The sequence below is a fragment of the Rhinatrema bivittatum genome, chromosome 7 (genome assembly GCF_901001135.1).
Source record: "Rhinatrema bivittatum chromosome 7, aRhiBiv1.1, whole genome shotgun sequence".
Lineage (NCBI taxonomy): Eukaryota > Metazoa > Chordata > Amphibia > Gymnophiona > Rhinatrematidae > Rhinatrema > Rhinatrema bivittatum.
In genome coordinates, this window is record NC_042621.1 from 222,723,306 (window position 1) to 222,736,860 (window position 13,555).

The window sequence follows — 13,555 nt, forward strand, 5'->3', positions numbered from 1 at the left end:
TGCGCTACGATTCTGATCTTGAGAATAATTTCCACTAATTTTCCCGGCACTGAGGTCAGGCTCACTGGTCTATAGTTACCCGGATCACCTCTGGATTGTTCCCTTGAAAGGCATCCTTGTGAGTCTCATTTTGGAGGATGCGTCGGCTGACCAGTTTCGGAGCCAGATTTGTCTTCTGGCTGCCACGGCGGATGAGACTCCTCTAGCTGCTGTGCATACCAGATCCGAAGCGGCGTCCACGAGGAATGATACAGCTGGTTCCAGGGCCTCCCCAGGAGTGTTGTTCCTGGTCTGTGCTAAGCAGGCACGTGTCACCACGGCACAGCAGGCCGCGATCTGTAAAGACTTAGTGGAGACGTCAAAGGTCTGTTTGAGGATAGATTCCAGACGTCTGTCTTGAGCATCCTTGAGTGCTGCTCCTCCCTCCACTGGGATAGTAGTGTGCTTTGAGACCACACAGACCATCGCATCCACTTTCGGACATGCCAGGAGATCTTTGGCGGCTAGGTCCAGAGGGTACATGGCTGCCAGAGCCCGGATCCCTTTGAATGTAGTTTCTGGGGCATCCCATTCCAGGTCAATTAGTTGCTAGATTGCTTGTAACAGTGGGAAATGGCAGGAGGTCTGACGGAGTCCCTCTAATAGTGGATTCGTCTTAGGTTCCCCCGAGGCACTTGTGCCCGGGATGGCAAGCTCTTTTAAGTTGTGTGTGACCAGGTCTGGAAGCTCGTCCTTGGTGATGAAGCGTCTCATGGTTCGATGGGGTTCTATCCCTGGAGGGAGTTCCCCTTCCTCCAGGGGTTCTGACTCCTCATCTGAGATGTCCTTGTCCCCGAAGGTGGGGCTTCTGGGCGGTGGGATCACTTCCCTGGGCATAGAGGGCCCCGGCATGTTGAGGTCCTCTGGGGGAGCCTGTGGCCGCATTATAGGAGGCCCCGGTATGCAGACCTTTGAAGAATTCCACCCAGGAGATAGAAGTTGGGTCTAGACTAGGGGGCGCTGTGTCCCTGGGGAGCCCCATTTGAGGGGGGGTCCCACCATGTAATGCTAGGTCTGGCGTACTGCTCGAGAGACTGGGGTCCAGTACCAGCAGGGGAGGGCCATGAGTTGGGTCCCCTAGGGCCTCTTCGCACTGTATACATAGGGTCGTGGCCTCCTCATGCTGTGCAGCTCTAATGTGGCATGCTGGGCAAAAGCCCTGAGCTTTGAGTTTATTTTCAGGTGGTGCCATGGCTTTTGTGCGTACAATACAGTTATGTGCTCCGGTGTGCGAAGTTGTGCACGTGGGTTTGGTGTGCACGTGCAGGGAGATGTGCGCGCTGTTGTGCGCACAGGTCAAAATTATGCGCCCGGCACAGTAAGAGCATGGCTATGCACTTCGCTTGTGCACCCGGTACTTGTGCGCACACAAGGTATTTGTGCGCACGGCTCATCTCCGTGCACACGGATCAATACAGCGGACAGGGCGACGAACAGAGCCAAAATGGTGAGGGCAACCACGCAGACAATATGGCGACCACCTCGGAGGTTCTCCACGTGGGAGGACCCTTGGATCTGACCAGTGTCTAGCCCTGCTAGGGCCGATCAACCCGGTGGCACTGGTCCCGGCTGGCGACCTGTGAGTCTCCTCGAGCTTCGGAGACTGTAGACTTTTAAATATATTTCTACCTTGCCTTGTCTCGGCGCTTCCCGGTTTCGTTCCGGGCAGTCTCTGGCTGCGGAGGGGAAGAGGGAAAATACCCTCCACCGCCACAATCGAGGTTGCACCCGCTGCCTCTCAGCCTCACCCGATGTCGGGGGCTAGGTCCCCGCCGAGGGATCGCGGAAATCACAACTGGGGGAGGGACCCAACGAGCGGGGCTCGTCTGTAGAGGTAAGACTTCTTCTTAATTTGGTTTTCTTTGGTAAAATTACTCTAACGCTGTGCTAGCATGCGCATAGAGTCCCTAACTGCTATGGAGACGGAAAATACTGAAGACCTGCACTTCCTGCAGGGGTATATGTACAAGGACTGACGTCAGATTGAAATCTGATCCGTCTCCAACTGCTATCAGGAGTACCCTATACCCATTGGTCCTGAGTCCATCTGCTACACGCTAGGAAAAACAATTTAAAATCGGCCCGCGGGTCGGAAGACGGCCACTCAATTATGCCGGCGTCCGTTTTCCAAACCCGTGGCTGTCAGCTGGTTTGAGAACTGACGCCGGCAAAACTGAGCGTCGGCTGTCAAACTCGCTGACAGCCGCCGCTCCTGTCAAAAAAAAAAAAAAAGTCCCTTTTCATGTGCGATACCTAGATCAGAGTGGGTTCTGGGCGGCGTCCGCACTGGAAGGGGAGGAGTCGGGGCAGCACTGAGGCGGCCGCTGCTAAGATGTCGCTGGCGGCAAAAAGGTAAGCGCCCTTTTCGCCGCCAGTTTCGCACCCAAAAGCACCACCTTTTACGATGGTGCTTTTGGGTGTGAAAGCCAGCAGCAATCGCACCACAGGGGTGTGATCGCTGCCAGCTTTCACAGGCCCACCCCCCACTTTGCCACTCTGCCCTCCGTTACTGGGACCTTAGAAAATCCAGGCCTTAGAGACTGGAATACAGTGACCACTGAATTCAAAAGAAGAAAGAATATTATGTAAAGGAAATTTACTCGATACAATGATTTCAGTTTTTTCCACATTCAAAAGTAGCTTATGATGGAAAAGCTAAAGTCTGATAGAATTGATGCATAAAGGAGACAAATAGTCTCAGTCCATGTTGATTAATTGGCAACAAAAAAATTAATATCATCAGCATATGTTCTATAGTTCACTCCAAGACAAGCCAATAATGTGTGATGTTTAACTTGAATAGGGTTGCCGATAAGGCTGACCCTTGTGGGACTCAATTGTCACTGTACTCAATCCGCAACTGCTTCTCCCAAACAAAATTTGCTGAACACAGTTGGATAAATAAGAACAAACCCAATTGAGCACAGTATCAGCTAGCCCAAATGATGGTGGTCCAGGGTGTCGAAAGCTGTAGATATGTCAAAGAGAGCCATGACATATTCCACATTGTTGTCAAACCCTCTAATGATTGTATCAAAATTAGAGATTAAGAGGGTCTCTGTACCCTGGTGTTATCTACAGCCCAACTGATAGTTATCAAGAATGGCATTCTCAAGCATATAGTCGCACAGCTGTAATAATACTGCTTCCTTAATAATCTTGGAAAGGGTTGCTAATGATGAAATTGGCCTATAGTTGGTCAAAGTGAGAGGATCTGTGATGGGCTTCTTCAGCAATAGCCTGACGGAAGACCTCTTCAAACTGACAGGCATAATGCCAGAGGATAGTGAAAGACTGGTAAAAGCAGGGAGTGCGGAGCTGGCTTCCCATAAGATCTTTAACACCTTGCAACAACGATTCAAACGACAGGATGAAACTTAATTTTGTCTAAAATGCGTCAAATATCCTCACTGGAGATTGCATCAAATGTCTACCAACCAGTTTAGTCTTTAACTGCAGGGGTAACAACACATATCAAATCCACTGAAAAATTCCTACAAATTGCGTTAACCTTCACTGTGAAAACTAATTACAGCGCTCAACAACAGAGCTGCTATCTGCTTCATATGAGCTAGATCTGGTAGCTAGGGATTTAATGACATGAACTAATTCACTGGCATTGTTCCCAGAAGAATGAATTTTCTGGGCATAATAATTCTTTTTAAACCTAAGAAAGATAAAAAGAAGAATGTTTATGTAAATAAAATTACTTGGTTGTAAAATTTAGATTTTTCTTCCAACAATGCTTGCAACAGTGAAGTTGCTGTAAGAAAGCTGGACCCTTGGTGCTGTGCTATGGTTGGCTCAGCCAAGAGAGTGCACCCCCTAGTCCCACACAGACAGCTGGCGAGAGTACATTGAGACAACACTGGGTCTGAAGCTTCACCTTTACCAACCCCTTTCCCCAAAGTTGAGCCCTTGGGTTTAAGGGGCCGGCAAGACTTAGGCAACAGCCCCACATGGCAAGGAGAGACAGAGGGTCCAGGGCTAGGTTAGGTCAGGGCAGGCAGCAAGCAACGAGGTGCAGGTCCAGGCAAGGGTCAGTGACAGGTGGCAAGCAAGGGTAGTCAAGGTCCAGGCAATGGTCAGAATCAAGAAGTCAGTCCGAAGACAAGCAGGATCAAGACAAGGAGGACAGATCAGGCAAGGAAGGTTGGATGAGACGAGGCAAGGCAAGACAGGCTGGAAAGCTGAGTCATCAAGCACTGCACAGGATGCAGAAAATTTGTAGCTGAGACAAGTAGCTGGAGTTGCGGCTGGGTTTAAATACCCAGCTACATGACATCATCAGGAGGCACCAGGGATGTGTCTTCCCACCCTGGGGCCTATAAGGTTCAGAACCTTGCGCACATACGCACCTAGGGAGAGGCATGGCACAATGGAGGGAGACCTGCTGGCAGCATACCTGCCACAACAGGTGGTCGGCGATTTCCTGGAGGCGAGTGTAACTAGTTGCATAGGCCTGCCACAACCGGCAAACATAACAGTACCCCCTCCCCTGGCCTCTAGGCTTCAGTTTCTGGGGAAAGTGCTGATGAAAGTCTCTCACCAATTGAAGGGCCTTAAGGTTAGCTGTGGGCTCCCAAGAATTTTCTTCTGGTCCAAAGTTTTTCTAGGATATCAAATTTTTTACTTGGTTCTGCCGTCTCCTGGAGTCTAAAATCTCTTGGTCTTCAAATTTGGTGTCTGTCTTAGACACAGTTTCTCTGGATTTGGGAGGTCATCATGATGGCCAGGAGAGACTTACAACTTTTAACAACATGGAACACATTGTATATTCTTAATGTGGAAGGAAGCTTTATCCGATATGTTACAGTGCCCATCTGCTATAGAATAGGGAATGGCCCAATGAATTTTGGTGCAAACCTTGTTGAGGGTATTTTAAGCCATTCTAGATCTCCCCAATTAAATTGCGGGGCTGGTCTTCGCTTATCTGCCTGTTTGTTAAATCAGCTGGCTGTCTGGTTGAGCAACCGATTGGTCCTTTGCCAGAGGTCCTTGAGATCCCAACTTGTAATATAAGCTGCTGGGCAGGTTACAAAGAATGGAACTGTGAGAGGTACCTAGGGCAGCTTGCCAAAGACAATTTGGAAAGGTGAAGAGCCTGTGGAACTGCCTATGTGGATATTATGGCAAACATTGCCTAGGGGAGAAGTGTAGCCCAGTTGTCCTGCCATTCATTGATGTACGGTTACATTCTCAGAAAGTTCTTGAGGACCTGATTGATTCTGTTTGCCCATTTCCTTGTGGGTGGTTTGTGGATGTGTAGTCCTGAGTGATTCCGAATTTTTTTCAGAGTCTTCCAATAAATTGGACGCCTACTTCACTTCTGGACTAAGCAGGATCACAGGAGGATGCTGGAAATGGGGGGAAGCTGAATAGGTTGCCGGAAGGCCTTGCCTTCCTGAGCCCGTTCTTGAACTCTCCAGTCAACCCAGGTGGCTAGAGCAATCAAGGTGTCCAAGGTTGCCAGGACATCACGACCAGCCAGTTCATTCTTAATGCGGCCTGTCAGCCCCTGCCAGAAGGTGGCAGTCAAGCTATCCTTTACCCAGTTTAACTCCAAAACAAGAACATGGAATTGAATAGCATACCCTCCTATGGTGCAAGTGTCATGCCAGATGCAAAGGAGCTCTGCAGTCAAGGAATGGCCTAGTTCGTCAAAGCAAGGTGAAACTGGTAGAGAAACTCCTGGAGATCTGAGAGCATTGGATCCTCATGTTCCCACAATGGGGAAGCCCAAGCGAGAACCATGCCACCAAAACCGGAAGGATGTAGGTTACCTTGGCTCAATCAGTGGAGAAGAGAGAAGACTAGAGCTCAAAGTGCATCCTGCACTGGTTCAGGAAACCCCTACACTCCTTAGGATCCCCGTGATAATGGGGAAGTGGCAGTAACTGCAGAATGGGCCTTGAGGCTTGGGAAGTAGAACAGATACTGGAGGTAGAGCCAGGACTGGAGGAAAAGGCTAGATGGCGTCCAACTTTACAGCAAGTTTCTAAATACACGAGTTACTTGGTCCAAGATGTCTTGCTGCTGCTGTTGGAGGCACTGAGTGAATCTCAGAATGGCCTGAAGGGCGGACTGGGCTGCCAGGTTCATGGCCTCAGCAAACTGTAAGGAAGGTGGACCCTTAGTGCTGTTGTGCGATTGATGCAGCCCAGGGAGCAAAACCTCCTAGGCCCACAGCTGGCAAGGACGGGACGGGACTGGGTCTGGAGCTTCATCTTTACCAATTTCCCTGCAGGTTGAGCCCTTGGGTTCCGGGGGCAGCAGGACTTAGGCGATAGTCCCATGGGGTAAGGAGAGACAGAGGGTCTGAGGCCAGGCTATGTCAGGGCAGGCAGCAAGCAAGGACAGTCAAGGTCCAGGAAGAAGCAGGATCAAGGCAAGGAGAACTGATGAGACAGGGCAGGCTGGACAAGACAAGGCAAGGCAGAGTAGAGGCGCAAGACAGAGCAGGCTGCAATGCTGAAGCAACACGCTCTGTACAGAGTGCAAGAGACTTGTTGCAGGAGTCATGGCTGGGTTTAAATACCCATCTGCGTGACATCATCAGGAGGCACCGGGGATGTGTTTTCCCGCCATGGTGCCTATAAGATTCAGAACCTTGCACACATGGGAGAGGTGAAGTGCAATGGACGGAGTGCTGCTGGTGTCGTTCCTGCCACAAGGGGGTGATGAGCAGCATCCTGGAGCTGTAGCGGTGCTGGGAGTGAGTGTAGCCAATTGCAGAGTTCTGCTGCAACCGGCAAACTTAACAGTTGCTGTTTCAAAACCCTCGAGACATCAGTAAACTATGGTGCGCATATAGTGCGCTCAACTCAAATGTTCCTCAGATGGGCAATTTTATCATTTTATCTAAGGCTGGCAGAATTAAAGAATTCCAGGTAACAACTGATGACTCAATATTAGTTGGAATAAAATTATCCAATAAAAGGAAGAAAAGAAGCTATGAAAGAATCAGCTTCAACATGTCCATGCCTGATTACAGCATTTTTCTAATGACAGGTGTTAAAAATTCTCTCTAAACAAGAAATTATCAGTAATAGAAAGTGAGTGGATCAAGGGACTTGCTCAAGTTCTATTACTGGCAATGTAGCCAAAACAACTGGATTAATCAAAGTCAAATCTAGGAAATGTCCACATCTGTGGGTGGGGCATTTAATAAATTGCTCCCACCCTAGTCCAGCCATAGAGGTCAAAAAAGAATCTGCCACTGGCGCAAATATGTCCTGGTCCACATGAATACTGAAATCCCCTAGAACAATAGTCGATTGAAGGCTAACATCTGCACATACATGGATCCTCCTCCCCCCTCCAAAAAAAAAAATCTCTGTCAGAATCCTCATGTTCCCTTAGGCATGTCCTGAAAATCTGGTGTGAACAGCACAAATACAAACAAAAGTTATGGTCACACCCAGCAATCTTATACTCCTTCTTTCCCTTCAGAAAATAGCTGAAAAGGAAGCCAGTTGGAAACCCTGAGATAGCTCTCATGCAATGCTATACAGCGCAAACACCGATACATCCTTCCATACTCTGATACAATGAATGATACAGGTAGAGAATTAGGAGGCAATCCCTGAATGGGTCCATAATAACTGTGTGCTGCTAACAAACTTGGGATGTAAATATTCTAGTTCAGTAGTTCTCAACCTTTTTTTGGCCGGGACACACCTGACAGATGGTTCTCAGCACGCGTGACACACTGAACATCTGACCATCACGGGGCTAAATGTAAACATGCACTCTGCATCCACAGGAATCCCCTCAACCCCCAGCAAAGAGTGCAGAGGAGACCTAGGGCATTACCCTGTACAACTCACCATACAAAAAAGATATTCTGGTTCTGATGACATCCCAGTAAAAGCAAAACAAAACTCCCTTTACTACCAGGCACAAAAGCCCTCCTTATGAAAGACAGTAATTTACCACTAATGCATATCCTATTGAGAAAACACAACAAATAAGATTGATACAAATGCCTGCATGCTAGTTAAATACCTCACCTCAGTCACACTGACCTTCACCAAGTACAGAAAAACCACAAATTATAAATATGGAGACAGAAACTGGAATGGAAAACAAAAAAAGCCACTCTGCATGCCGTGCGAACCTGGAGAGATGGAAAGAGAAATATAGCACCTAACAAACTCTCAGGATTTGCAATAATGCACACAAACTAACTCGCACAAAGTTACACCTGTATTATGGAACACACTCAAACAGTAACAACCCTATCTAAGAAATACAACTATTAAACCAGGCCCTAAACAATAATACCCTATTGGGAAAACAGAATAAGCCAAGCTGCTATAGAGCCCCACACAGAAATAATTGTAAAGCTAATCTAAAAATGTTACAAAACAGCTGAACAGAATAATATCCAACAAAAACTCATAAAAATTATTTAAACACATGTCCAAATATCAATAAAATATTTCAAGACAGCAGACATCGCATAATACCCAATAATTAAAATGGCAGTCAAATAAGAAAAATAAATTTTAAAAGCCACCTTTACTTACCCTCTCCAGCAACTCTCCTACTCCTTTCCCTTCCAGGCCAATAGCACTCACCAGAAGCAGCAAGGGCTGCTGAAGCTCTTCCTCACAGTCATCTTCCTTAGCGCCCACAACTAGTCACACACACACACACACACATGCACACAATTAGACCCCACGACCAGTCTCGGTCTCTTTCACACCAGTCATCTGCCTGACCAGTCTCTCTCTCTCGCACAGAAAGACATCACCTCCCTGACCAGTCTCTCTCTCAATCACACTCATGGTCTCTTATATACAAGCTCTCAATCACACACAAATGCTCTCACACCCACACACACCAGCTCTCACCCTGGCACCCATTCACACAAGCTCTCACCCATTCACACCCACAGACACAAGCTCTCACCTATGCATCCATTCACACCCACACACACAAGCTCTCACCAAAATCTTCTTCTTCCTTCATTGCAGGGATGGGATCCAGTTCCACCGCGGCTTTATTGCTGCGGGCCTTCTTTTTCGTCACCACAGGGATGGGCTCCCGTGGCGGCCTTGCTTGGTCGGAGGTCGAGTTTTCCTCTTTGCCACCACGGGGATGGGCTCCCATGGTGGCCTTGCTTGGTCGGGGTTCAACACTGCCATTCCTCCCTCCCCACCCCCGGGCTATGCGATGCCTGCCTCACCGGCCAATCAAAAGCTTCCTCCCTTCTTCCTACGCCCACTGGCAGGTAGAAAGGAGGAGGCTTCCGATTGGCCTGCGCGGGGGCAGGCAGAATGAAGGAAGCTTCCCATTTGGCAGTGGGGGTAGGAAGAAAGGAGTCTTCCAATTGGCCCATGGGGGCTGGAAAAGGGAGAAGGAAAGTACAATGGGGCAGTGGGACACCAGGAGACGCAACACACCGTTTGAGAAGCACCATTCTAGTTCATCCACTGGCAAAAAAAAAAAGATATTAAAAGTGTCTGACTACAGTATATATCAGTTATCAGTATGTGAAATATATCTAGGACTCTAGTTGATCATCAAGCAAATGATGGAAGTTTGCTCATACTTATCTTACAATTCCCTGACCAAAGTACTGCTATATCATAAAAGATTATCAAACAGCACAAAGAAAAATGTATATTTAAATATTATGGTTAAGATACACTCAGGGAGTCTTGACCTATAAGATTCTCATGGTCAAATCATTTGGCCTTCAGCTTTGTGCTAATAGCTCCCTCCAAAACTTACCCACCTCATTCTTTTACGGCCTGCCTAACACTCCCTAGAACATTGATACAATCTTAGTACTACATCTGACATGGCAAAACTCATCTAAATTAAAATCTGACACACATTATCTTGAGTGATAATGACCTTGCAGTTCTACATGTTTTCTTTCACAGTACATTTGTTTACAGTGTTATGTTAAATGATGTGCCATCTGGAAAACAATGTTTCCTTCCCCGAACTGCAAAAAGTGCTCTTAGAACACTACATGCTCCTGATACTGGTTCAGAATCATTTTGCAGATTGAATTATCTAATCCCAAAATCATTTGGCTTATTAGAATTGCTTTGACTCACTTGGCTCATCCTGCAGTCCCACTGTGCATATTCACCAGGCACCCAGCTCCTAGCATGCAATGGTATCACTGAAGAGCTTGTAAATGAACCCACAATCTTCGGGTTGAACGAGGAAGCTTTAAATGTAACATTAAAACCTGGATATTTAAAAAAAAATTTTCATAAAGTTGGCTGTTTAAGCATCTTTTAGTTTACTCCTTATTGCACTGTTTCTAGTGTGGTTGATTTTATTGCAGGTTGCTGTATATGTTTATTATTGGTTACTGGTTTTATTTTATGTTGTTATCTTCATGTCCTTGGTATCTATGTTTTGCTGTTCCTTGTTATGTGGCTATCTGTTTGATGTTTAAACTTACCTTGTGGTTTGTATACACTAACCCTCTTTGGGCATTTTTACAGAAGAAGAGTAGGATATAATTAAATTGTTAATTAAATGATGGTAGAAAAGGATCATAAAGGCCAAGCTAGTCTATCAAACCTAATTAATGGATGTACTTCTCCAGGGGGCCCTATTTGATAATGATTTTCTGCAAGCTTGTAGTCTACTGGGAAAAATTATTGGTGATTATGGCCCCGGAAACTACAAAAACGCCTATCCAGATTATCCTTACAACACTTATGCGTTGTAAAATGCCTCCTTTTAAATGTTCTGCAGCTAGCGACATTTAGGTACACAGTCAATTTATTCTGATAATTTTAAAGGCTGCAGCCATGTAAATGCTTGAAAAGCATAAGACCGTTGTTCCCGACATAGAAGAGAGATGTCCTTTTCAATGGGTTGCCATTTCTAAAAGTAAAACAGGCCGCCAATGAACAGGGTGCACCTAAGTCATTAGGTTCTAGCTTTGAATACAGTGCAAACGCTTTGAGCGTGATCTCGCCTTGAGTTAGCACTGAAAAGGCGCGAGTTAAATCCAAACAGAAACTTAATACAGCAGCAAGGAAAGCAGCTCTGTTTACCCAAATACTTTCCGATGCATGCTATAGTTTAGCCGCTGTATTTTCTCTTGAAAAAGGAACTTTGTTACATCTGTAGTTTTTAATCAAAGTACGAGATGCGAGTTACCGATGTGAAATCGGCAGTGTCCCCGGTATGAGAGGGAGGCATTTTGTATCCCAGTTCCAGATGAGTTTAAGAACTTGTCGTGCACTTTGCATAGGCAGAAAAGCGGCGACACGCACAGTAGCCTAAACTCCCGGAAAGTGTCCAAGTAGTAAACGGGGCCACAAGACAATGCTCCTTTCTTCCTGCTATCAACAGAATTCGTTGCCATGGGAAAGCCTCAAGAATGGTTTTAAAGGCAAGCTGCCAGCGGGGTGCAGAGAACTGCGCAGATGAATGCGGGGCTTTATTAATCGGTGAAGATTTTCGGAAAGTAGCAAAAAAATAAAACATAAAAAAATACCACTAAAGCAGAACACGAAGGTAACGGGCAGCCCGAGCCGTAGTACTGACCTGGGAGTGAAGCTCGTCCCCAGCCGCAAGCAACCAGCAAAGGCAGGGACCCTGCCAGCACTTGGACGCGCTCGCTCCCTTCCACCGCAAAACGGTGGCGAGGGCCATTCACGTCCTCCCAATCCACATTTGGCGGGCCAGGCTGAGAAACTCCCCCAGGTGACCGCATAATAAGGCAGCCCGGGGATCGGAGAGAGAGAGAGAGCAGTAAGCGTGCATATCCTGATCCGCCCAACTAATGTGCTCCCAGAGGGGCCACAAATCACCAGGAAAGTGTGCAGACGAGTTTCCAGATCATTTACCAGCGGGATTTTCCCATTTTCTGCCTATGGAAAAATGTTTAGCACATCTGGCTCTAACCCACCTCAGCCAACAACACGTTGCTTTACTTTGCCAAACTGTTAGTAAGCGCACACACTCAAAATTTATTGCATTGGATCGGCCAGTTTAGTCTTCACAAGAAGACAAATCTTTCACTGCAAAGTCATTGTCGATCAGGTATATAGGTGATAAGATCACGTGCAAATAAACGTTTCAAATCCGTAATAAAAAAAAAAAAGTAACACGTTCTGTTTACAAGATACGTAAATTTTGAATTGATAATAATCTCTGTAAAACTAAACTGACATACTATCTGATCGAAAATGAGGAACACTGCAGTAAGGGTCCAAAAATAATTTTGCAGCCTGAGACGTAACCACACACACACACTCACTCACGTTTGCAGTGCAATACTTTCCGTGCGTGCATGCACACTTCTCCCTTACCTCCAGCTCGCAGAAGGAGCTGTGGCGCTGGAGCACGAGGAGAGGGGACTCTACGCGGCGCCTTCTCTTCCTTAGCACCTGGCGTTTGTGAATGAAAGCTCAGCCGCGAGTTGGCGCTGGTCACTGCTGCTCCCCCGTCAGCCTGCTGAGCTCTCTCTGCCGCTGCTTGCTGCTGCTGCTGCTGCTGCTGCTGTCTCACGGCATTGGAATGTGTGAGCTAACAGGGGTTTCCGAGCTGCCCAGAGCCTTAACTGCCCCAGACCTTGTGAAGATTAGAATTCACTCCCCCAAACCCTGCTGCTAGTGGTTGTACACAAGGTGCCTTTTTGACACCCTGTTCCCTGGTCAGTGAAAAATGCGGGCTATCTCGGAGGGAAACAATGGTTCCATTCAGGACTTTGTTCAGAAGTGCAGCAGCACACAACCTCTGCACTCTGCGCTGCTGCCAACCATTTATCTGTAGGGAGAAAGCCTGTAAACTAGAGGCGATGAAAGGAGTGGGGGTGGGCATTGCCCGGTTTTCATTTTTTTTTTAATGGAAATATGCAGCTTCAATGTACTGGGCTCTGCATCTTTGCACGCCAGACTTTCTCTATGCATTCTCCACCATGGAGAAAAATAGTCCCATCAAAATACTCCCCCCCTGAAATATCCTTTCTAAAGAAAAAGAAAAACTGCGTTTCTTAGAAAAAAAAAAAAGGGTGTAATAAGTTTTGTTCAGACACGTTTAATAAAAAAAGCTTCAGTTCACTTAACTAGAATATGAGATCAGGTTTCTAGAGCTGGGTAGTCACACTGGCAGTTAATTTAGAGAATTCTCTTCCAGTCCAGTCTAAGAAAGACCTTCAAAACCATTAAGCGCCAAATCACGGCCGGCTCAAGAAGGAGCATTTCCTTGAGCAGCTTAATGTTTACCAAAAAAAAAAAAAAGTGGTGCACCAGCTTAAATTTCTTACAAAGCAGACATCTGAAGACTGAATACATTTTCCACTAGCCTAGTTTTTGCACGATGCCGTTGCAACAGTTATTATGCAGGCAAACACTGTTGCAAGACTATTTTCATTCTGCTTAGCGTGGCAGTTTTAACTTTATTCTGTTAAAATGACAAAAGGCAGGAATAGACATTGAAATAAAGTAGTAAATATGTTGGACAGGTATTCCGGTCGTTGATGAGGCTGAAATCAGGTTTTACTTGTATCACACTAATTGTGGGTGTG

The 13,555-nt window shown here is 46.6% G+C and overlaps 1 protein-coding gene across 3 annotated transcripts in view; it reads right to left on the minus strand.

The window, feature by feature from the left end:
- Positions 1-12,574, minus strand: part of LOC115095757 (1-phosphatidylinositol 4,5-bisphosphate phosphodiesterase epsilon-1-like) — a 304,874-nt gene extending 292,300 nt beyond the window's left edge. Inside the window, exon 1 of one of the 3 annotated variants that reach the window (XM_029609876.1) lies at positions 12,339-12,574. The gene's annotated coding sequence lies outside the window, so the exon portion shown is untranslated. Of the gene's footprint in view, positions 1-11,571; positions 11,776-12,290 lie in introns of those variants that run through there. The other 2 variants (XM_029609877.1, XM_029609875.1) reach the window with 2 other exon arrangements.
- Positions 12,575-13,555: the final 981 nt, after the last annotated feature.